The sequence below is a fragment of the Chiloscyllium punctatum genome, chromosome 36, assembly GCF_047496795.1.
Source record: "Chiloscyllium punctatum isolate Juve2018m chromosome 36, sChiPun1.3, whole genome shotgun sequence".
In the NCBI taxonomy this organism is placed as follows: Eukaryota; Metazoa; Chordata; class Chondrichthyes; order Orectolobiformes; family Hemiscylliidae; genus Chiloscyllium; species Chiloscyllium punctatum.
The window spans coordinates 71197252-71222519 of NC_092774.1; the positions used below are offsets into that span (position 1 = coordinate 71197252).

The 25268-nt window shown below is 44.3% G+C and overlaps 1 long non-coding RNA gene and 1 other non-coding gene across 2 annotated transcripts in view; one reads left to right on the forward strand and one right to left on the reverse strand.

Annotated features, from left to right (window-relative positions):
- The first annotated feature begins 8375 nt into the window (after positions 1-8375).
- trnan-auu (transfer RNA asparagine (anticodon AUU)) lies at positions 8376-8449 on the forward strand. The gene has a single exon. It is a non-coding gene; the product is annotated as a tRNA-Asn (tRNA).
- A 13343-nt stretch (positions 8450-21792) lies between these two features.
- The window catches only part of LOC140460658 (uncharacterized), a 40687-nt gene continuing 37211 nt past the window's right edge, over positions 21793-25268 (reverse strand). The window contains exon 2 of the long non-coding RNA XR_011954264.1: positions 21793-22009. This is a non-coding gene — a long non-coding RNA (uncharacterized lncRNA). The remainder of the gene's footprint in view (positions 22010-25268) is intronic.

A 25268-nucleotide genomic window follows, 5' to 3' on the forward strand; every position in this document is an offset into this window, starting at 1 on the left:
AAGAGGACCTATTTACGAGAGTTTTTTTTGTGGTGCAGCTGTCGTCTCCCACAGAGCCCTGAGGCTCAGGTTCAAATCCCACTGCTCCAGTGTGTGTAATAACATTACTGCCCAAGCCACGTGCCAACTGGCATACGGATAAGAAAATTAGAGAAGTAAACACGTCAAGCTGTTCAATGTTATCACCAATGATATCACTTCGACGCTTCCAATCCCATTGGTAATCCAGGGAGCCCAGCCTCGTTGAACGAAGGTGCTTTTTGAGAAGACTAATCGGGCATTTTTTGCACAATCAAGTTAAGAGAGCGGGGATCACTCGCAAGACTGCGCGGTGGACGACAATTACTATTCTCGGCGGGGAGGCTGAATTATGAATTCACTAATAGCCCACCCTAAGCGATGGTGCAGCGCAGCCCATACCCTGCCTCTGTGGCGCAATTGTTCAGCGCGTTCTGTCCATTTCAAATCCCGGGGAACAGGAAACGTTGGGGCTATGGCGCGGACAGGACAATCCCAATACTCACCTTTCCTGTTAGAACTATTCCATGAGAAAGTTTAGACCACAACTTTGGGCGTGTAGTTGTGGCCGAACACTTAAGGTGTTGGTGTAGAGATCCTTTGGGGCTCCCCGCACAGGGTGGTAACCTGCTGGCTATGATTTCTTCGCTGGCGATTTTAAATGACTTCCTGTTGGTTGCATTATCGCTCAAACTTCACAAAACCCGTCTCAATAAAGACCCGTTTTCTCATGTCTGGGAATTGATTGCCATGCAGGAAACTCGGGTTCTGAACAAACAACGCACCCGACTCACAACGTCAGCTCTGTTTCCCTTTCCACAGATGCTGCTCGACCCGTTGGCTTTCTGCAGTATTCTCTGTGTTTATTAGGCACAAGTGCTGCTTTTCATTCAAAAACTTCAATCCCTGTCCTCAGGTAACTGACTCTGGTCAGTGGCAATTGGTTCTTCTGATCATTAAACTGCCCATTCCCACCGCTTCTTCTCCCATCATGACCAACAGCCCCAGGAAATCTCCAGTTATCCTTCTTTGCTCCAAAGCGAACATTCTCCACCTTGGGAATATCTCCCCAAAACGGAAATTCCTCATCCCTGGACATGAGGCAAGGCGTACAATTGGAAGAGATTTTGGCAAAATATTGTCAGTTAGGAAATGGAAAAATGTTCAAATGTTCATGAAGCAAAACAGAAATCCCAGTCTCCAGCTTTGTGAACCTTTAGAAACGCTTTGGGAAGCGGATTTAGAGGAGAATGAAAGATGACCTGTCCGATTGAGCAGAGACAGTCCAGACACCGTCCCCTAGTTGAAGAGGCCGGGAGGTTGACTCTGATGTTCTCGGCACATGAACTGATCTGAGACATTGAAAGAATTGTCGTTCCTGCACATCAGGAATTCAAACCCATCCTCCCCTGCGAGCCAATGAGAGAACTCGGGAACAGGCAAAACACTGAAAGGCTGGAAGGGCGCCGGCCCCGGAGAAAAAAAGCTAGTTCCTCGTGACATGGATGTGTCTACAGACTGTCCCCGGTATCTCCACAAGAGATCTCCCAGGCTAGATTATGGAAAAGTAAAACTGATAGACGACAATTGTAATTCTCGGCGGGGAGGCTGAATTATAAAATCACTAAGCGATGGTGCAGCCTTGAACAGCGCCTGTCTCTGTGGCGCAATTGGTCAGCGCGTTCGGCTGTTAACTAAAAGGTTCGTGGTTCGAGCTCACCCAGGGGCGGTGTGTTCGTTGCGCTTCTTTGGCTTCGAAGCTGTGCGCTCTTAATGGGATCAGGAAAATGTTCCCCAAGCGGAATTCTTCTCCACAAAGGGGTTTCGGAATTGAATTAATGTCTCACGGAAGGGACTGCGTATGCTGAGAAGACCAGACCAAAAGAGAAACTTGACAGTACCTGTCGGTGAAAACAGAATTTTGAAATTTTGCCTCTGATTCTCTTTCCACAGATGTTGCCTGACCTGCTGAGTTCCTCCTGCAATTTCTAACTGAAAGTTCATTTCATCTTTTGGGGTGAAACACCTAAATATCTGCAAACACCATGTGCAGATATTTAACCCTTTCGAATCACTGTGAAGTGATTGGATTCAAACAAACTCTGCGATGATTCACTCTTTCTCAGCTCCATAGGCAGACAAACCTGGGAAGTCAAGCTGTCAGTGTGGTTCTGTATTCGTGGGCCGAGTGGTTATTGCGATGCACATGAAATCCATTGCGGTTTCCCCACGCAGGTGTGAACCCTTCCGAGTACAAAATGAGAAATGTCGTCGAAAAGAAAGGGAGCTTACTCCCCGGCTTCTTCTTTAAGATTCAAATCAGTGGAGGGGGAAAGATATTTCAGTCAAATTGGGACTGGTGGGAATCTGCAACCCACTGCCTGTTCGGGTGGAGCAAGCCGATAACCGCAGAGCTTCTTTTGAGGCTATGAGCAAAGTGTTTGGAAATGAGACTCGAACAGTGAGGTGCTTGAAATCGTGATCGAAATGAAGCAGGCACCTGAGGACAAGGGTGTTTCCTTTGCCAGTGAAAGATACTGCTTCACAAAGTTGGGCCTGTCGAAGGGAATCAGTGACGGTGATTATCTTTGGTTGTTCACCTTGTGAATGAACCCATTGCTGCGCATGTCCGTGTTAACGTCAGAACTCTGCAGCATGGTGGCGTTAGATACGCACAGGGCCGGGGCGCAATGGTTGATGCATCTGACTCCACCGACCTTTTTGAAATGCAGCTCACAGCTTCTTCACACACCCCAATTAATCTTCTCATTGTCCTGAAGCCGGCATACGGTTTGAATTCCCGATCTGCGGGAATGAGAATCCTTTCACTATCTCGCGTCAGTAAATGCCCCTGAGAACATCGGAGTCAACTCACAGCGCAGTCAGATGAGGGGAAGCTGAAATCGCCCCACATGCTGCTCACGGGCACATTTTATTCTCCCCAACTCAACGCCTCAACCACTGCGGCTCCTGGGAGTGGAAAAGAAACAATCACCAAAACCCAGTCTAAGCTCTGTGAATCTTCAGAAAATCAGCAAACGTTCATCCCTTCGGATTTTCTATCCTGGGCTGACAGGGATGGGTTTTGTCACTCTTTTGTAGGACATTGCAAGTGGATGTTTTGCAAAAAAGCACCACAATGCAATCTGTTTAATCAGGACCTGGATGTTTTCGGTCTTTGAATGTAAGTGTTGTGCTCCAGAACTTTGCTGTTCACAGTTTATAATACTTATCTTCCCAGTCCCCTGTATCACTTGTCGAAAATGTTTAATTTGTGTCTTGTAATCCTTTCACTGTCTGCTAATGAGGATAGCGTTTCCGTGTTTTACCTAAATTATTTCGACCTTGCATACCTCAAGCTTCAAGCGAATTTCACGAGAAACCTTCTCCAGTTCAAAAGCCAACTGTTCATGATGGCTCTGTTTCTTGTCACGTGTCCAATTTCAGATCGATGTTGTTAATGTCCCTTCTACTCCTTCAGATCCAGGTTTCGCTCACAGGGCTAGAACAGAACTGTCACCAAATACATTTACCAATCTACGTTCATCCTATCGATTGTATTAGCATCATCAACACTTGTCATCAAAATAACTCGAGAGACTTTCATCACAATTTTCTGTGAACAGTCATACATCAGCTTTGCTGAATGAACCCCAAATTTCCTGAAGTGGCTCCTTATTTTCGGCCCCGATTATTAATCTCTCTACGCGTGGGAATGGATCCTTCCCAGCCGCTCTGTCTCTCATCAATGTGTTTAGTTCAATTCGATCTCCCATCAGCCTCCTCTGTCCTGATCAAATCCAGGGGAACAGGAAACGTTGGGACTATGGCGCGGACAGGACAATCCCAATACTCACCTTTCCTGTTAGAACTATTCCATGAGAAAGTTTAGACCACAACTTTGGGGGTATAGTTGTGGCCGAACACTTAAGGTGTTGGCGTAGAGATCTTTTGGGGCTCGCTCGCCCAGGGTGGTAACCTGCTGGCTATGATTTCTTCACTGGCGATTTTAAATGACTTCCTGTTGGTTGCATTATCGCTCAAACTTCACAAAACCCGTCTCAATAAAGACCCGTTTTCTCATGTCTGGGAATTGATTGCCATGCAGGAAACTCGGGTTCTGAACAAACAACGTACCAGACTCACGTCAGCTCTGTTTCCCTTTCCACAGATGCTGCTCGACCCGTTGGCTTTCTGCAGTATTCTCTGTGTTTATTAGGCACAAGTGCTGCTTTTCATTCAAGAACTTAAATTCCTGTCCTCTGGTAACTGACTCTGGTCAGTGGCAATTGGTTCTTCTGATCATTAAACTGCCCATTCCCACCGCTTCTTCTCCCATCATGACCAACAGCCCCAGGAAATCTCCAGTTATCCTTCTTTGCTCCAAAGCGAACATTCTCCACCTTGGGAATGTCTCCCCAAAATGGAAATTCCTCATCCCTGGACATGAGGCAAGGCGTACAATTGGAAGAGATTTTGGCAAAATATTGTCAGTTAGGAAATGAAAAAATGTTCAAATGTTCATGAAGCAAAACAGAAATCCCAGTCTCCAGCTTTGTGAACCTTTAGAAACACTTTGGGAAGCGGATTTAGAGGAGAATGAAAGATGACCGGTCCGATTGAGCAGAGACAGTCCAGACACCGTCCCCTTGTTGAAGAGGCCGGGAGGTTGACTCTGATGTTCTCGGCACATGAACTGATCTGAGACATTGAAAGAATTGTCGTTCCTGCATATCAGGAATTCAAACTCCTTCTCGCCTCCGAGCCAAGGAGAGAACTCGGGAACAGGCCAAACACTGAAAGGCTCGAAGGGCGCCGGCCCCGGAGTAAGAAAGCTAGTTCCTCGTGACATGGATGTGTCTGCAGACTGTCCCCGGTATCTCCACAAGAGATCTCCCAGGCTTGATTATGGAAAAGTAAAACTGATAGACGACAATTGTAATTCTAGACGGGGAGGCTGAATTATAAAATCACTAAGCGATGGTGCAGCCGTCGGCAGCGCCTGTCTCTGTGGCGCAATTGGTCAGCGCGTTTGGCTGTTAACCGAAAGGTTGGTGGTTCGGGCCCACCCAGGGGTGGTGTGTTCTCTGCCCTTCTTTGGCTTCGAAGGTTTGCGCTTTTCATGGGGTCAGGAAAATGTTCCCCAAGCGGAATTCTTCTCCATGAAGGGGTTTCGGAATTGAATTAATGTCTCACGTAAGGGACTGCGTATGCTGAGAAGACCAGACCAAAAGAGAAACTCGACAGGTTTGACAGGACCTGTCGGTGAAAACAGAATTTTGAAATGTTGCCTCTGATTCTCTTTCCACAGATGTTGCCTGACCTGCTGAGTTCCTCCTGCAATTTCTAACTGAAAGTTCATTTCATCTTTTGGGGTGAAACACCTAAATATCTGCAAACACCATGTGCCGATATTTAACCCTTTCGAATCACTGTGAAGTGATTGGATTCAAACAAACTCTGTGATGATTCACTCTTTCTCAGCTCCACAGGCAGACAGAACTGGGAAGTCAAGCTGTCAGTGTGGTTCTGTATTCGTGGGCCGAGTGGTTATTGCGATGTACATGAAATCCATTGCGGTTTCCCCACGCAGGTGTGAACCCTTCCGAGTACAAAATGAGAAATGTCGTCGAAAAGAAAGGGAGCTTGTTCCCCGGCTTCTTCTTTAAGATTCAAATAAGTGGAGGGGGAAAAATATTTCACTCAAATTGGGACTGGTGGGATTCTGCAACCCACTGCCTGTTCGGGTGGAGCAAGCCGATACCCGCAGAGCTTCTTTTGAGGCTATGAGCAAAGTGTTTGGAAATGAGACTCGAACAGTGAGGTGCTTGAAATCGTGATCGAAATGAAGCAGGCACCTGAGGACAAGGGTGTTTCCTTTGCCAGTGAAAGATACTGCTTCACAAAGTTGGGCCTGTGGAAGGGAATCAGTGACGGTGATTATCTTTGGTTGTTCACCTTGTGAATGAACCCATTGCTGCGCATGTCCGTGTTAACGTCAGAACTCTGCAACATGGTGCTGTTAGATACGCACAGGGCTGGGGCGCAATGGATGATGCATCTGACTCCACCTACCTGTTTGAAATGCAGCTCACAGCTTCTTCACACACCCCAATTAATCTTTCTTATTGTGCTGAAGCCGGCATACGGTTTGAATTCCCGATCTGCGGGAATGAGAATCCTTTCACTGTCTCGCGTCAGTAAATGTCCCTGAGAACATCGGAGTCAACTCACAGCGCAGTCAGATGAGGGGAAGCTGAAATAGCCCCACATGCTGCTCACGGGCACATTTTATTCTCCCCAACTCAACGCCTCAACCACTGCGGCTCCTGGGAGTGGAAAAGAAACAATCACCAAAACCCAGTCTAAGCTCTGTGAATCTTCAGAAAATAAGCATGCGTTCATCCCTTCGGATTTTCTATCCTGGGCTGACAGGGATGGGTTTTGTCACTCTTTTGTAGGACATCGCAAGTGGATGTTTTGCAAAAAAAGCACCACAATGCAATCTGATTAATCAGGACCTGGATGTTTTCGGTCTTTGAATGTAAGTGTTGTGCTCCAGAACTTTGTTGTTCCCAGTGTGTAATACTTATCTTCCCAGTCCCCTGTATCACTTGTCGAAAATGTTTAATTTGTGTCTTGTAATCCTTTCACTGTCTGCTAAAGAGGATACCGTTTCCGTGTTTTACCTAAATTATCTTGACCTTGCATACCTCAAGCCTCAAGCTAATTCAACGAGAAACCTTCTCCAGTTCAAAAGCCAACTGTTAATGATGGCTCTGTTCCTTGTCACGTGTCCAATTTCAGATCGATGTTGTTAATGTCCCTTCTACTCCTTCAGATCCAGGTTTCGCTCACAGGGCTAGAACAGAACTGTCACCAAATACATTTACCAATCTACGTTCATCCTATCGATTGTATTCGCATTTCAACGCTTCTCATCAAAATAACTCGAGAGACTTTCATCACAATTTTCTGTGAACAGTTCTACATTAGCTTTGCTGAATGAACCCCAAATTTCTTGTAGTGGCTCCTTATTATCGGCCCTGATTATTAATCTCTCTACGCATGGGCATGGATCCTTCCCACCCGCTCTATCTCTCAACAATGTGTTTAGTTCAATTCGATCTCCCATCAGCCTCCTCTGTCCTGATCAAATCCAGGGGAACAGGAAACGTTGGGGCTATGGTGCGGACAGGACAAGCCCAATACTCACCTTTCCTGTTAGAAGTATTCCATGAGAAAGTTTAGAGCACAACTTTGGGCGTGTAGTTGTGGCCGAACACTTAAGGTGTTGGCGTAGAGATCTTTTGGGGCTCTCCCGCCCAGGGTGGTAACCTGCTGGCTATGCTTTCTTCGCTGGCGATTTTAAATGACTTCCTGTTGGTTGCATTATCGCTCAAACTTCACAAAACCCGTCTCAATAAAGACCCGTTTTCTCATGTCTGGGAATTGATTGCCATGCAGGAAACTCGGGTTCTGAACAAACAACGTACCAGACTCACAACGTCAGCTCTGTTTCCCTTTCCACAGATGCTGCTCGACCTGTTGGCTTTCTGCAGTATTCTCTGTGTTTATTAGGCACAAGTGCTGCTTTTCATTCAAAAACTTCAATCCCTGTCCTCAGGTAACTGACTCTGGTCAGTGGCAATTGGTTCTTCTGATCATTAATCTGACCATTCCCACCGCTTCTTCTCCCAACATGACCAACAGCCCAAGGAAATCTCCAGTTATCCTTCTTTGCTCCAAAGCGAACATTCTCAACCTTGGGAATGTCTCCCCAGAATGGAAATTCCTCATCCCTGGACATGAGGCAAGGGAAGAGAATTTGGCAAAATATTGACAGTTAGGAAATGTAAAAAATGTGCAAATGTTCATGAAGCAAAACAGAAATCCCAGTCTCCAGCTTTGTGAACCTTTAGAAACACTTTGGGAAGCGGATTTAGAGGAGAATGAAAGATGACCGGTCCGATTGAGCAGAGACAGTCCAGACACCGTCCCCTTGTTGAAGAGGCCGGGAGGTTGACTCTGATGTTCTCAGCACATGAACTGATCTGAGACCTTGAAAGAATTGTCGTTCCTGCACATCAGGAATTCAAACCCATCCTCCCCTGCGAGCCAACGAGAGAACTCGGGAACAGGCAAAACGCTGAAAGGCTGGAAGGGCAACGGCCCCGGAGTAAGAAAGCTAGTTCCTCGTGACTGGATGTGTCTGCAGACTGTCCCCGGTATCTCCACAAGAGATCTCCCAGGCTTGATTATGGAAAAGTAAAACTGATAAGACGACAATTGTAATTCCTGGTGGGGAGGCTGAATTATAAAATCATTAAGCGATGGTGCAGTCCAGGTCTACGACTGTCTCTGTGGCGCAATTGGTCAGCGCGTTCGGCTATTAACCGAAAAGTTGGTGGTTCGAGCCCACCGAGGGTCGGTGTGTTTGATGCTCTTCTTTGGCTTCGAAGCTGTGCACTTTTAATGGGGTCAGGAAAATGTTCCCCAAATGGAAATCTTATCCACAGAGGGTTTTCGGAATTGAATTAATGTCTAACGTAAGGGACATATTTCTTGAAGTGGCTCCTTATTTTCGGCCCTGATTATTAATCTCTCTACGCATGGGAATGGATCATTCCCACCCGCTCGATCTCTCATCAATGTGTGTAGTTCAATTCGATCTCATCTCTCCACAATGAATGTCCCAGGCTTTATTATGGAAAAGTAAGACTTATAGACGACTAATGTAATTCTAGGCAGTGAGGCTGAATTATGAATTCACTAATAGCCTCCCCTAAGCGATGGTGCAGCCGGCGCAGTCACATTTCTCTATCGCACCGTTGGGCTGTGCATTCAGCAGTTTACCGGGAGGTTGGTGATTCAACCCTGCACAGGGGTGGTCTATTTGCTGCTCTCCCTCCAACTGCGAAGTTGTCTGCTTTTCATGGGGTCAGGCAAACAATTTCCAGAATAAGTGCGTCTCATTCTGTTTCGCTGCTGTCGTTTGTCCCGTGTCCAGGAACCGGGCCCTCTCCAATGGCAGAAAATTTAACCTTTTTGTTTCGAAACTTTTCTCTGACACCTGAGTGACCAGTGACAAGCATTGCCCTCCTCAACATAGGGTACAGAGAACAGGAGAAGACCCCGCAGACCTCCACGAGTGTGTCATCTCAAATGTGCACATTGGGCCAGTGTATCAATGTGAAATATTTATGTTGAGTGTTTTGGGAAGGAAATGAGAAGGCGAGGTGCAGAACAGTGCGCCCTTAGACGGGAAAGCTGCAAAAGATAACATTACGTGAATCGGAGAGAACAGGACATGGCGGATTTCAGGCCCTGAACCCATAGGACACACGGATGGGAGTAGAAGACAAGAAAGAGAGACACAGAGTGAGCGAGAAAAGGGTGAAGTGTCAGAAAAACAGAAGTTAAGGAAAAACATAGAGAGACTGAGGAAGGGATACAATTCCAGTGGGTCCCAGCTTTCTCTGTGGTTTCATACACTCCCTCTCATCCAGGAGAGACAGGCCCTGCTCCTAGAATCTACGTCAGTCTGGATGGTTCAGGGACGGTGTTTAGCACACTTGCTTTCATTTTTCACACCATTGAATGTTGGAGTTGGGACGTCATGTTGAGGTTGTACAGGATGTTGATGAGGCCAGTTTTAGTTTCTGTTCATTAATATGTAAATCTCAGAACTACTTTTAAGTCACATTCTCCAGATAACTTCAGATTTTATAAAAAGAGGTGACATCTCAGCTCAGTCAATGCATTAAAGGTGTGAGGTTTGAGTCTGTCTGTATCCCAATCTTGAGTTAGACTGGTTGTATTTTCAAAGTAGGGATTTATAAAATATGACATGGCTTCACCGCCTGCAGATTGCACACTTTTTGAGGAAAACTGAATGTATCTGCAAATATAATTCTGAAAATCCGAATTCACCCCATGGACTTGTGTGTGCAGAAGAGAGTGCGTGTTTGTATGCTTGGTAAAGTGTCATAATTTGGAGATGTCGGTGTTGGACTGGGGTGGACAAGGTTAAAAATCACACAACACCAGGTTATAGTCCAATAGGTTTAATTGGAAGCATTAGCGTTCAGAGCACCGCTCCTTCATCAGGTGGTTGTGGAGAACACAATTGTAAGGCACAGAATTTATAGCAAAAATTTACAGTGTGATGTAACTGAAATTGTACATAGAAAATACCTTGATTGTTTGTTGAGTCTTTCATCTGTTCATAAACCATGAGAGTTTCACTTCTTTCATATGTAAATAGAGTCATAGAGATGTACAGCATGGAAACAGACCCTTCGGTCCAACCTGTCCATGCCGACCAGATATCCCAACCCAATCCACTCCCACCTGCCAGCACCCTGCCCATATCCTTCCAAACCCTTCCTGTTCATATACCCATCCAAATGCCTCTTAAATGTTCTCAGGTTAACTGTAACAATTGGTGTTAGCTAACATCAATTGTTACAGTTAACCTGAAAATGTAACTTATGTAAATTTTAATAAGTTTTGCGATTTACATATGAGAAAAGTGAAACTATCATGGTATTCGAACAGATGAAACAGTCAATAAACAATCAAGGTATTTTTCAATGTATAATTTCAGCTTCATCACACTGTAAACTTTTGTTATAAATTCTGCGTCTTATAATTGTGTCCTCCACAACCATCTGATGAAGGAGCGGTGCTCCGAACGCTAATGCTTCCAATAAAACCTGTTGGACTATAACCTGGTGTTGTGTGATTTTTAACTTGGTAAAGTGTAAGTGTGATGGAGTGTAAGCCTGTGAAAGGCTGTATTTGTGTGTGTACCTGAGAGAGACCGTGTGGATAAAAGCGAGGGGTTGCATTTTGGTAAAACAAACAACGGCAAGACTTGTACAGTAAATGGTAGGTCCCTGGGTCTTGTTGTAGAACAGAGAGACCTGTTTTTTTTGGGGCGGGTGGAGGGGAAGTTTCAGGTACATAGTTCTTTGAAGGTTTCATCACCGGTAGACAGGGTAGTTAAGGTGGTGTTTAGCACACTTGCTTTCATTTTTCACACCATTGAGTGTTGGAGTTGGGACGTCATGTTGAGGTTGTACAGGATGTTGATGAGGCCACTTTTAGTGTACTGAGTACAGTCCTGGTCGCCCTGTTATAGGAAAAATACTATTGGAGAGGGTGTGGAAAAGCTTTCCCAGGATGTTGCCTGGACTGAAGGGTTCAGGTTATAGGGAGAGGCTTGGACCTTTTTCACTGGAGTGTAGGAGGTTGAGGGTGACCTTGCAGAAATTTACAAAATTATGAAGGTTGTAGGTAAAGTGATTAGCAAATGTCTGTTCCTTAGTGAAGGAGAATTAAAAACTAGGGGACTTTTTTTTAAAAGGTGAGAGGAGAGAGATTTTAAAAGGAACCTGAGGGATAACGTTTTTACACAGATGTTAGTTTGTGAGTGAACGAACTTCCAGAAGTGATAGACGCAGGTATAGTTACAACATTTAAAAAACATTTGGATGGTGTAATGAAGGTGTAGGTGTGCAGTGTACCTTTTGACATAGAGGAAACGAGCAATGACTGACTGAAAGCACAAAGTGTGCTGAACGATTTAAAAATGTAACGTTTGGTTGAAACAAATAGCTGGAGTTGTGTTGCCATGGAACAAAAACAAATTCCAATTCTGCCAATCAGTTTAAAGTATGCCCCTGATACCAAACTCCTTTCGAACTTGAATTTTACAGTTTGGAATGACACCAAAGCAATGAAATGATCTGATGTTTTGGGGTATAAAACCAGACATTTTTAACAGTTAGAGGGGAAACAGCAAAGACAACCAAGCAAGCTGTTAATCGCATTTTAACTGTGGAACCACCAGCTCTTGTGGGAGGAGTGCATTCCTCAGAAACATTTTGGAGGAATACTGTATAACTGTGAGACTGAAAACAGTTTTCCCACTGAACGTTAAACAGATACTGAGAATATAAAACATTATAAATTGAACTTGCCAACATGAACCAAACTTTGCAGAGAAAGGAAATTTCCTGGGACGGAAGAGGTTGATAGCAGTCAATAATTGTCAGATTATTTGATGAAGATAACAGCTGATATGGGGTGATTACTGGGGATCCCAGAAGATTCGTATAGCATTTAAAACATCTTTAATTAGGTTTGAAACATTGTTTTGTGTTTTGATTGATAAGGTTTATCTAAAGGAAGAAATATGCTAACTTTAAAAAAAATCAAGGTTAAGGAGGGACAGATTGATTGTTTGAGGACAGATAAAAAGACATTTATCGACATTGAGGTGGGAGTAGAGCTCAGAGTGATACAATTCTAAAATTTCACTCTGTGAATGAATGGAAAACTGCTTAAAGATTGGCTCCTGGTATTATACTTCACCAATTAAAATTGCTGTTTCGACAACTCTTGTAATCATAGAAGCCCTACAGTGTGGGAGCAGGCCATTCGGCCCATCGAGTCCACACTGACCCTCCGAAAAGCATCCCACCCCATAACACATCTCTGCACATTGTGGGGCAATTTAGCACGGCCAATCCACCCTAACCTGCCCATCTTTGCGACCATGGGCGGAAACTGGAGCACTGAAAGGAGGGCAAAGGAATGTGCAAATCCCACACCACACGGCAGATGGTGGGATCGAATCCGGTTCCTTGCAGTGTGAGGCAGCAGTGCTAACCACTGAACCAGCAAAACGGCTGATCTTTAAGACATTGAGAATAGCTAAAATGATGTATTTAGAAACATCAATAAAGTCTGAAAGCATATTCAATTGCTTTAAAAAAAACTGCAGACATCTTTCTGAAACTTGCAGTTAAGCCACAGTTGAGAACAGGCTGTGAGGAAGGAATGACCTATTTCTAGTCTTGTGAAATTGGTTCTGAATATGTAGAAATAGAGTCATAGAATTGCAGAGCACAGAAACAAACCTTTTGCTCCACACCGACCACATATCCTAAATTAATCTAGTGATCTGTTTGCCAGTATTTGGCTCATATCTCTCCCAACCCTTCCTATCCATATACAGGCCTTTCCAGAACCCATCCAGAAGGCTTTTACATGTTGTAAATGTACCAGCCTTGACACACGGCCTCTGGCAGCTCATTCCACACACGTACCATGCCTTGCGTGAAAATTTATCCCTTTTGTCCCTTTTAAACCTTTCCCCTCTCACCCTAAGCCGATGCCCCTCTAGTTTTGGACTTCCTCTAACCTGGGGAAAAGACATACGAAATTGAGCAGCCAGACAAAATTCAAAACAATAAAATGTTGAGTCCCAGGAAAACAAATTTGTGGCACCAGTCTTTTTTTTTTCTCCCCTATCAGCATTTGGACTGAAAATCTGTCGGTTACACCAACACCTCCACAGGACAGACTACGCATGCTTCTCGGTGTCAGCAAGCACCGCGCATGTACACCGGTGTCAGCAAAATACTGCGCATGCTCCTACCTGCCATCGGAAACATCACGCGACATTCTTTTGATGGACCAATAAAAAGCGCCAGAAGACCGGAAGGAGTGTGGTCTTCCTGCCATTGAAATCCCCCTTCTTCTCTGAATGCGGACGTTGGGCCATGAGTTTGTTTAGTTGTATTTGCTGTTCTTTTCTCTCTGAATGAAGATTGAGCTTCACATCAGACTGCAACTTTCCTCTGTCCAACATCTGTGAGTACAACACGCTCTTTTCTCACCCTCCTTTTCCATTTTATTTTTTCATTCTGGAGTTCAGTTCTTGACTTGCAGCAAAGTTGGTTCAGGTCTGTGTCTTAATTGGCAAACACATGGCAAATGCAGTTACACAGTGTGAAGTTATAGTCTTTCCTGTGAAATAAAAACAGAAATGAGATACATTGTTTAAATGATGATATATTGAGATGTGGAACAAGTGAGAACTGCAGATGCTCGAGATCGGAGTCGAAATATGTGGCGCTGGAAAAGCACAACAGATCAGGCAGCATCCGTGGTGCAGGGCAGTCAATGTTTTGGGCAAAAACCATTCATCAGGAATGATGTGTGGACGTACAAAGGTGCTTCAGCTACCTTCTACTCAGGCTTTCTATCCCAGTCAATGCCAGTTGTCAGACAGGTGCAGCAAGCAATGAGCAAGGCAAGTGGTGTATTAGCAAGAGGAATTGAGTTCAGAAGTGGGGATGTCTTCCTGCAGTTAGGGGGTCATTGAATATATTCAAAGCTGAGTGTATCTGACTTTTAAATGTTAAAAGTAGTTTTGGGGGAAGGCAAGGAAATGTTTTTTTTAAAATATTTTATTAGAAACTTTTTCAAATCTTTTAAAAAATATCTATAGACAAAAAAGAACAATACCAAAATACAGAAAGATAGAGGCAGTACAACAATGTCATATCATGATACTATTAATAATGAACTAACTACTATTCTACCAGAACAACTGTACCTACTTAGCTTAAACTAAACTACAACCAAATTTTTTTAAAAATTAAACTGAATTCAAAATAAATTACATCACATTATTTTATTCTATTTCACTCACTCCACCTCCACTGAGGCTCCCATCCCTGGGAACTCCCGTTATTGTCCCCATATTCTTTTCCCCCAGCCTCCCTTCCCAGGGCCCCACTGGTGCCCAAACTGATTCCCATGGCATACCACGGCCCTAATCAATATTGCTGATAAGTCTGCATCCATATAATTTAGAAAAGCTTGCCACGTCTTGTAAAACTGCCCTGTTCTGTGGTGCACCATATTCATGTGGTAGTCTTGGGGGATCTGCGCCATCACTAGCCGACGCCACCCCGTAAGACCTGGGGTTTTTTCCAATGTCGATTTCATGAAAACGTTCTTCCTTGCATAGTGGGTAAGAATGTTACACAGTCTCTTCCCATGTTTCCTGAAGAGAGGGCAAATTTGCTAACCCCAGAAGAAGAAATGCCAGATCCACTTTAACTTCAATCCTGAGAATGTCCTTTGGCTCCCTTACTCTCGCACTCCAGTAAGTCTGGACCATTAAAACATGACCAATAGTAGTGTGTGAGAGTGCCTATAATAATTTTACATTTGGCACAACCTGGTGATACTCCTCTCTTGAACTTAGCCTCTCTGGGGCCCTATGAGCCCTGTGTAAAATCTTCAATTTCATGGCCTGTCCTTTGTTACGTATTGAAATTTTCCTTACATTTTCCCATATTTCATTTCCATACTTCCAATGAAGTATCATCTCCGAGTTCCTGATTCCACGTCCTACAGGTTCCCTCCATGTCCCCTAAGGCATGTCCCTTTTGTAAATAATGCAAAGTACTGACTGAAAGAACACCAGCCCAATCGAGTACTCTTTTCTCCACGTCTGACCTGTAAAGCTGAGCTGGGACCATCATCTTTCTCTGTATATAACCCTTATCTGAAAGTACCGGAATAGGTACAATCCATATTTCTGACTTAGCTGGCTAAATGACATCAAGACCTCTCCCTTGAATAAATCTCCCAGGCAGGAGATTCCCTTATTCTCCAATGACCTAAAGCCGGAGTCCATTGCCCCAGGTTTAAATCCTTGGGATCCCACCAATGGGGTAAACGGTGAGGTCTTAAGCCAATTGCCCTCATCTTGCCTCATTATCCTCCAGGTTTTTACCGTATTTAAAATGATTGGACTCTTACGCTGCTCGGACATGGATTTCGTCTTATCAATAAGTAATTAGGGGACAATGTAACTGCGAGGCTTCAACATCAAGAAAATTGACCCTGAATCACCCCCATGCTCCGCCACCCAGATATGGGAACAAAGTGCATATTTGATGTCTCCAAGTCCAGAAGGATCACCCCACTCCCTCACCCTGCGAGAGCTGCAATTTGGTAAACTTAATTAGGGTGCGTCTGCGACACCAAATAAAAGAACCGAGCCAACCATTGATACTCCGTAATACTCATCTGGGTAGCAACAACGGGAGCATTCTCAAGGGGGACAACAGGCGAGGAAGAACATTCATTTTATTCAGGGCTATTCGGCCTAACCATGATAACGGTAATCCCTTCCACTGCTGCAAATCCTGCTTTATCCTCTCGAGTAATTGTACATAGTTAGCTTTATACAGCTGGAGCTCTCTACAGCTGGTGGAAGGTAGGAATAATAAAAATTCTCAAATACAAAAACCCTTTTGACGACCATCTAAACAGGGACTGCATTCCATCCTTCAGGTCAGGCACCTCCACTAATCCCCCCACCGGCATGGCTTCCGATTTTGTAAAGTTGATCCTGTAGCCCGAAAAACAGCCAAATAAATTAATTGTTTGAATCAATCGAGAAAATGACTCCTCCAGATTGGCCAAGAACAAAAGGATGTCATCAGCATATTGGGTGATCTTATGCTTCCCCATTCCCATCTCTGGCGCCACTATTTCAGGATCCCTCCTGATAGCCTCAGCTAATGGCTCAATTGCCAAGATAAATAGCAGCGTTGAAAGGACACCCCTGTCCACTACCTATCCCAGGATTAAAGTTAACTGACTTAGTGCCTTAGGATCATTGTCCAACACCACGACCCGTCTAGCAAAGGTTGTCCCCAGACCAAAATGCTCGGGGACCCCAAACAAGTACAGCCATTCCATCCGGTCAAACGCCTTTTCTGCGTCTAGGGAGACCACCGAACCCAGGATAAATCTTTGTGGCATACCTGCACTGTGTTCAGTACCCTCTTGATATTGTTGGAGGAGCTACAGCCCTTAAAACACATCTGATAATCTTTCATAATACAGGGCAACACCTTTTGCAACCTCAGGGCCGGCATCTTGGGTAGAATTTTAAAATCTGCATTCAATAGTGAAATGGGTCTGTATGAAGCACATTCTTCAGGCTCTTTCTCCTTCTTTAAAATGAAGGAGATATTAGCCTCCCTAAGAGAGGGCGGAAGACAAACCTGTGTATCTGAATAGCTATACATCCTCAGGGGTGGCAGTTATGAATTCCTTATAGAATTCACTTGGGAAGCCATCTGACCCCGGTGCGTTGCCACTCTGGAGATGATTTATTGTTTCCTGCACCTCCTGTATCGTCATAGGTGCATTCAACAGGGAAAACTGTTCTGCCTTTATACTGGGGAGGGGCAGGTTCTCCAAATTCAAACAATCTTTGTTTGGCAAAGGAGACCCTTTTTTTGCCACCTGTGTGTGCAATGAGTCGAGAGCAACCCTGAGGGCTGCAGCTTGACCAGTGAAGTCCTAATATAATCTACTTCCTCAGAATCTCTTCTGGCTCCTCCCTCTGCTTCCTTCTAGTTGTTTAATACGAAATAACTCGGCCTCATAAATATGCCTTAGTGGCCTCCCACAGTATTGCTGGATTACTGGCTTTACTTGAGTTGATATCCCAGAAGACCCTGAACTTTCTTCTGATGTACTCAACGAATTTGCCATTCCTTTACAGGAATGGGTCTGTGCGCTAGTGCCGTGCATCCATTCCACCACCCTTGATTTTACCATCTAAATACACTGGCACGTGGTCTGAGACAGCGATATTCCCAATTTTACAAGCCAGTGTTCTATCCAAAATATCGGATGGCATAAAAAAACAGTCAACTCGTGTGTGGCACTTGTGTGGGTTGGAACAGAAAGTAATGTCTCTTCCATTCAGGTGGAGGTGCCTCCACACATCCACTAACCCCAACTCCTCACACTGGGGCAGCACGGTGGCTCAGTGGTTAGTTCTGCTGCCTCACAGCACCAGGGACCAAGGTCTGATTCCGGCCTTGGATGACTGTGTGTGGAGTTTGCACATTCTCCCCATGTCTGCGTGGGTTTCCTCCGGGTGCTCTGGTTTCCTCACACAGTCCAATGATGTACAGGTAAGGTGAATTGGCCATGCTAAATTACCCATGGTGTTAGGTGCATTAGTCAGAGGGAAATGGGTCTGGGTGGATTACTCTTCGGAGGGTCATTGTGGACTTGTTGGGCCGAAGGGCCCGTTTCCACACTGTAGGGAAACTAATCAAACTAATCATGTCCACCAACTGCTTAGATCGTGCAGTCATACATGTCAGGCCCCTTGTCACCCTGTCTACCTCAGGATCTATGAGGAGATTAAAATCCCCTCCTATGATCGTGCTGTGCACCCCAAGACTCATTAATTTAGCAACTGCATCAGTTAGAAATGTAAGAGGGTGCACGTTGTGGGGGTGTGGAATACACATTCAGGACACCATACTCTTGTCCATGTAGTTGAGCTTTAAGAATGATGGACTGTCCAAGTTCGTCCTTAATTTTCTCAAATACCTGGAAAGGGAGGTTCCTTCTTATCAGTATAGCCACTCCTCTACTCTGAGAGCTAAAGGAGAAGAATACCCGAATCATCACTCCCCCACCACCCCACCCCACCTTGCCCACAGCTAACATTTTGGATCCTTCCAACTGAGGCTGTGCCCTAGCCCCAGGCAAGTCACAGATGAACAAAAACCACGTTATTTACATTCTGAGAGTTAAAAATGGATGCCCATTCTGCCCTTCCCCCCCCCCCACCGCCACACACCCCTTCTCCATACATCCTAACCACAGGTGTAGCCACCCCCAAACCAAAACCAAAAGGACAGCAGTTAAAACAAAAGTCCTAATATAATGCATAACTGACCGATATACCAAATAATTCCGGTTTTACATCAAGGCAGTACGGAAAAGCCGATAACCACAAAAAAAAATGGAGAGAAAAGAAGGGACAGAAAGAACTGTACCATTGTCCGGATCGATGGCCCCAACCCGACCTGAGTCCTTGAATTCAGAGAATTCACAAAGTCCTTCGCCTTTTCTGCTGAATCAAAATGATATACCGTCCCCCCATGAGCAAAATGTAACACGGCCAGGGACCTCAAGGAATATTGAATGTTCAGATCCCTTAATTTTCTCTTAACTTCATCAAAAGCCCTTTCTCTTCTTAATTCTGGCTCCTGAGAAGTCCTGAAAAGATATTATTCTTGAGCCTTTAATGCACAAAGCCTGTGGATCTCTACCCAGTCTTCTTGCTGTTTCAATCACTCACTGTTTTTCTTTATAATGCAGGAGTCGCACAAGGACCGTGCGGGGGCGTGGGTCCTGACCTGCACATTGCAATCCAGTGGGCCTGCTCCAAACTCAACAGGCCCGACTCCAACTCCAGCCCCAAGAACGTCAGGAACCACTTCTCCAGGATTCCAATGAGGTCTTCGCCTTCCTCACGTTCCGGAAGACCCATGAGCTGTAAGCTTTTGCTCCTACTTTTGTTTTCCAGGTCGTCCACTTGCTCCTGAAGGACCCGAATCTGGTCTTCCAGCGTTTGGATCCTTCCTCCTGAGACCTCCGCCACGGTCTTCTCCTCTGCTGCCTAGTCTCTTCGGGCCAACATTTGAATTTACTGCTTGTGCTTTTCCAGCGTAGCAGATAGTGGTTCCACCGCTGCTTCAATCTTTTCTCCGAGTTTTCCAAACTCCGAGAGTAACTGCTGCTACGCCATTAAATCCAAAGGGGCCACCCTGGGAGTTTGAGCAATGGCTCCAGGCACCCCCGATGCAGTAGGGGAGTGCCCTGCCTGCTGCACTCCTTTTGGCCCCTTTCCTTCATTTGCTTTCATCCTGGTCTTAAAGCTGTCAAACCACAATTTTAGCAGCTCCAGATGTTCACGAAGTTTATATTAGTATTTTTTTCTCCTAAGGATGGTTAACGAGGTGGGGTAAAGATCCACATTGCCATAGGATATGGCACAGAGTCCAACACAGCAGACCACTCAGACCACCGCCATCTTGGATCTACAAGAAAATGGTTTTCAGACCCCACTAGAGAACAGCTGCAGGATCATACAGCACAGAAACAGACCCTTCAGTCCAACTAGTCCATGCTATGTTCTCAAATTAAACTGGTCCATTTGCCAGTGATTGGCTTATATCCCTCCGAACCTTTCCTATTCATGTACTTATCAAAATGTCTTTTAAACATTGTTACTGTACCTGCATCCACCACTTCCTCTGGACATTGATTCCACACAAAAACCACTTTCTTAAAAAAAAGGTTCTCCTCATATCTTATTAAAATCTTTCTCCTCTCCCCTTCAAAGTTTGCTCCCTCATCTTGAAACCCCCACCCTAGGAAAAGGACACCTGCTGGTCACCTCATCTATACCCCTCATGATCTTATAATCCTCTATAAAGTCACCTCTCAAACTCCTACATTCCAGTGAAAAACATCTCAACCTATCCACCCAGATGTAAGTATATTCCTATCCAGTTATGGTCTGTTCAGTGCTGGTGCAGGCTTGAAATACCAAATGGTCTACCCCTGCTCCCAATTCTGTCACACTGTGTGAGACCATAAGACATGAGAACAGAAATTAGGCCATTCAACGCATCGAGTCTGCTCCACCATTCAACCATGGCTGATAAATTTCTCAAACTCATTCCCCGGTTTTGAGGGATATGGGCCAAATGCTGGCAAATGGGACTGGATTAATTAAGGATATCTGGTCGGCACCATTGATTGGGCCGAAGGGTCTGTTTCTGTGCTGTATGACTCTAATTGTCTTCAGTGGAAGTAGAAGTGTGGTTATGAAGACTAGACTTCCAGAGGAGTTTTCAAAGATGTTTTGCCCTGACTGGGAGCAGAAGTTACAATGAAATCTTTCGTTTGTGAGACAGCAACTGAGTGAGGGAGCACATCTGGAATTCTGGTGGAAAAGTGGGAATTCATTGCACTGTGGGGATGACGTGCTTTCAGGTTTACTGGCAGTAAGGACAGTGTGCTGAGTGGAGAACCTAGTGAAGGGTTAGGTGGGTTTTTGTTTTAAACTGCTCATTTCATTCAGCCTTCAACATTGTATTTCCAACGCTGTCCATCAGAAGGTGCGGTGAATCAGTAACTGGTATCGTTAGAAGCCTTACAATTTTCAGTACTGCAGGTATTGCATTGTTTCATCAGCATTGTAAAGGTTACAGGCAGCAGCGGGAGGTGTGGGCTGGATTCACTCGAAATGATTAAGCAGTTACAGAACACACATACGAGAGGGCAGGGGGGGAACTTGTCTTTCCATTTGCAGAAAGTGGGAGTTTCTGGGAGCTGTCATCCGGAGCGCACACCACCTTGGTAAATTATTGAAGCCCTAAGGTGTGGAATCAGGCCATTCAGCCCATAAAGGCAACGCTGACCCCTCTGAAGACCATGCCACCCAGACCCACCCCCACCCCACATATCCTGCCCTGTCGTTTCTGTTGGTGAATTAGACTAGGACTGGGGGACATGGCCTCAGGATTAGGGAGAGTAGATTTAGGACAGAGATGAGGAAGAACTGCTTTCCCTGGAATGTGGTGAATCTGTGGAATTCTCTGCCCAAGGAAGCAGTAGCAGCAGCTTTATTAAGTATATTCAGGATACAGTTGGCTGGGTTATTGCATTATAGGGACAATTAAAGGGTAGTTGGGACAATGCATATAGGAGGAGCTGAGATGATGACCTTAATGAATGGCAGAGCAGGCTGGATGGGCCAAATGGCCTACTCCTGCTTCTATTAATGTGAAACGAGAACTGTGCATTTCCCTTGGCTAACCCACCTAACCAACACATCCCTGGGCACAATGGGCAATTTAGCATTGCCAATCCAAATCAAGGCCAGTGAGCAGTGTGGTGATGTGGAAAATGAATGTTAGAGAATGATAAAAAGGGACAAGGAGGATAAACGTACCAGCAATCAAAACTGGAGTCAAAAGATCACAAAAATTAAAAGTAAGCTGAATGTGTGCTGCATTGTAACAAAAGTGAATGAATTGGCTGCACACATTGAAGAGAATAATTATGATCTGAGACTCCTTACAGAGAAGTTTAATGGGAAGCTCAGTAAAGGTAGATGGTTGGCATTGCTAATCAAAGCACTGATCACAGGGTAGTCTGGTGTCAGCTCGGATTTCAGGTGTCGATCTCTCTGTACTCTGTTGATCTTCCTGTTCCCACAGAGTGAGATGTTGGTCTGTCCTCAGCTCTGCTGGGTTTTTGCTGAAGCTTTGACCCCCTTTTCCACCTTCCAGAACAATAAAACATTCAGTCACTCAAGGCGCAACCCACATTGCCCCAGCCTGTCAACCATCCAGACAGAGAGACTCATCGTGGGGAATAAACAAGAAAAATGAAACAAAATTACAAATAAATAGGTGAGCGTGTTTAATGTTTGTTCATTGGGAAATAAGCCAGAAATAAGGGTCTCCCAGGATTCTTATGGTACCCAACTTGAGGAATTCTCTTTCCCTTACATCTAACTATTAGTACCCAACTCTGATTGATAACAACACTTACAGAAATAAAGCATTTGTTATCAAACAGACAGAGACAAACAGTACAGACATAGACATTTGCTTTCTCTCATGCACGCACACATGCATATAAGTGTACAGGGTGAATTTGTATTTGCAGAATTATATTTATAGATACATAGAACATTACAGCGCAGTGCAGACCCTTCGGCCCTCAATGTTGCACCGACCTGTGGAACCAATCTGAAGCTCATCTAACCGACACTATTCCATTCTCGTCCATATGCCTATCCAATGACCATGTAAATGCCCTTAAAGTTGGCGAGTCTGCTACTATTGCAGGCAGTACGTTCCACACCTCTACTACTCTGACTAAAGAAACTACCTCTGACCATCTGTCCTATATCTATCACCCCTCAATTTAAAGTTATATCCCCTCTTGGTAGCCATTGCCATCCAAGGAAAAAGGCATTCACTGTCCAACCAATCTAACTCTCTGATTATCTTATGTCTCAGTTAAGTCATCTTTCAACCTTCTTCTCCCGAACGAAAACACCCCCAAGCCCCTCAGCCTTTCCTCCTAAGACCTTCCCTCCATACCAGGTAACATCCTAGTAAATCTCCTCTGAACCTTTCCCAAAGCTTCCACATCCTTTCTATAATGCGGTGACCAGAACTGTACACATTACTCCAAATCTGGCCACACCAGAGTTTTGTACAGCTGCAGCATGATCTCATGGTTCTGAAACTCAATCCCTCTACCAACAAAAGCTAACACACCGTATGCCTTCTTAACAGCCTGGGTAACTTTCAAGGATCTGCGTACTTGGACACCAAGATCTCTCTGCTCATCTACACTCCCAAGAATCTTACCATTAGCCCAACACTCTGCATTCCTGTTGCTCTTTCCAAAGTGAATCACCTCACACTTTTCCGCATTAAACTCCATTTTCCACCTCTCAGCCCAGCCCTGCAGCTTATCTATGTCCCTCTGTAACTGACAACATCCTTAGTCAGTATCCACAACTCTACCGACTTTAGTGTCATCCGTGAATTTACAAACCCACCTTCTATGCCCTCATCCAGGTCATTAATAAAATGACGAAGAGCAGTGGACCCAAAACAGATCCTTGTGGTACCTCACTAGTAACTGAACTCCAGGATGAACATTTCCCATCAACCACCACCTTCTTGTCTTCTTTCAGCTAGCCAATTTCTGATCCAAACGTTTGATTTTATTCAAAAAATGTGCAAACTCCTGGCAGTCAATGCATGCATATAATATGTTGTAAACTTCACTTTGGAAACAGAACTTGTCAGATTCAAAATTGGGATACAGACTGACTGTGACCTCATACCTTTAATGCATTGTCTGAGCTGAGGTGTCACCTTTTGTTACAAAACTTATGTTATCTCAAAGTTGATTTGTAAGAAGTTCTGAGATTTACATACTAATGATACCTACAACCCATTCTAAAAGATTAAAGACTGATGGTTTGCCATGTCTGTATGTTTAGTTTCTCACTGGTGTTGGTGTGAATGCCTTGACCCGGTGTCTGGTTGTTTCTAAAGACGCTGTATTGCAGCTTTATCCTGAATTTATACAGTTTTTCTTTGCTTCCCAAAATCAGATCTGCTCACACTGAGCAGTATCCCAATATTGTGAAAGATGTTAACTTTCAGGTAGAGTTATTCAAAAGAAATGTTTTTACTTTTTTGGCCCTGTAAGATCATGAATTAGCATCCTTCGGGAAAATTAGAGTGGAGTGAGAATGGATAGGGGGAGAGAGATTGGGATGGTGCTTTCAATTTTGTGGAATAACAAAAGAAAAGATTGTTCTGCAGAAAAAGAATTGCTTGTTCTGAATTTCTACCCTGGACTGATGTTAAAGTGGAGATTTGAGATCGCCCAGGGAATCCCTTGTGGACTCAGACCTGTAAAGCCTCCCTCTTGGTTCGTCCCGGAAATCGTACTGTTTGGAAGTCTGGGATAAAAACCTGTTATGGACAGTTTAGTGTAATTTTAGTGATCCCCTTTATTCACTAATAGTATCACTGTGACAACATAACATTGATACCTATAAGGTAAACTAACTTGGTTCTAATAATCTAGGAGAGTAGGTTCCCAGCTGTTCAAATACCCAGCAGGCTACTCCAATGTATTGATACAAAGTGGCTTCGTTTGTACAAAATTTTGAAAAAAGAAATTGCATGTTCTTAATTAGACAGATAATAGTGAAAGACAATAATTCATAAGGAAGAAAAGCTCATTGACAGGTCTGTGAAGCTTGACTAATCACTCCAACAGGCCCAAAGCCATTCGTCAGGTGGGAAAAACAGCTGAGTTAGGCGCCTGCTAGTGAGATAAACTCCTCTCATAAAGAGGTACCAGTCTCAGCTAATTGGAGAGTTCACAAGATAACCTTGCACAGCTCACATGTCAGATACAGTTCGATCCATACCAGCTAAGCACTAAGAGTAAATTTTCTACTGAATTCAACAGCCTCAGCACTAAAATGGTGTCTCTCTCTAGTGTCCTTTTGAACTCTCAAGTCAGGGTTTTGTAACAGCAAAGATTTATTTTCTCTGTGACTGCCCTGCTTGCAAGGGGTATAAGAAACCATTAGAATTGACAGCAACTGAGTGTTAATTACAAAGTTTTTGATAGTACTGAGTTTCGTTTCAGGGTCAGAATCAAACACTCATTAATTTCACAATGGAACAGTAGTGAATGTTATCTCTTGCTGTCCTGTTCATACAGATTCACTGATGCTAAGGCAAACGTTCTTAATTGTCTTACAGCATCCTGTTATCACTTGGTAAGCCCAGGTGTCCCTATCTTTTACATTCTTTAAGATGCCCCCCTTTTCTGAGGCTTGCTGTCTATTTTCTAGTGTAATAAATGTGTTCTACAATTCAGCATTTCATTTAGTCTAAATGTTTAAAGACAAGTTTTAAGGCAATAGACCTTCTCAGTGACAATGATGACTTTTGTAATCTCTTTTTACAGAGTATTTGATCTGAAAACTG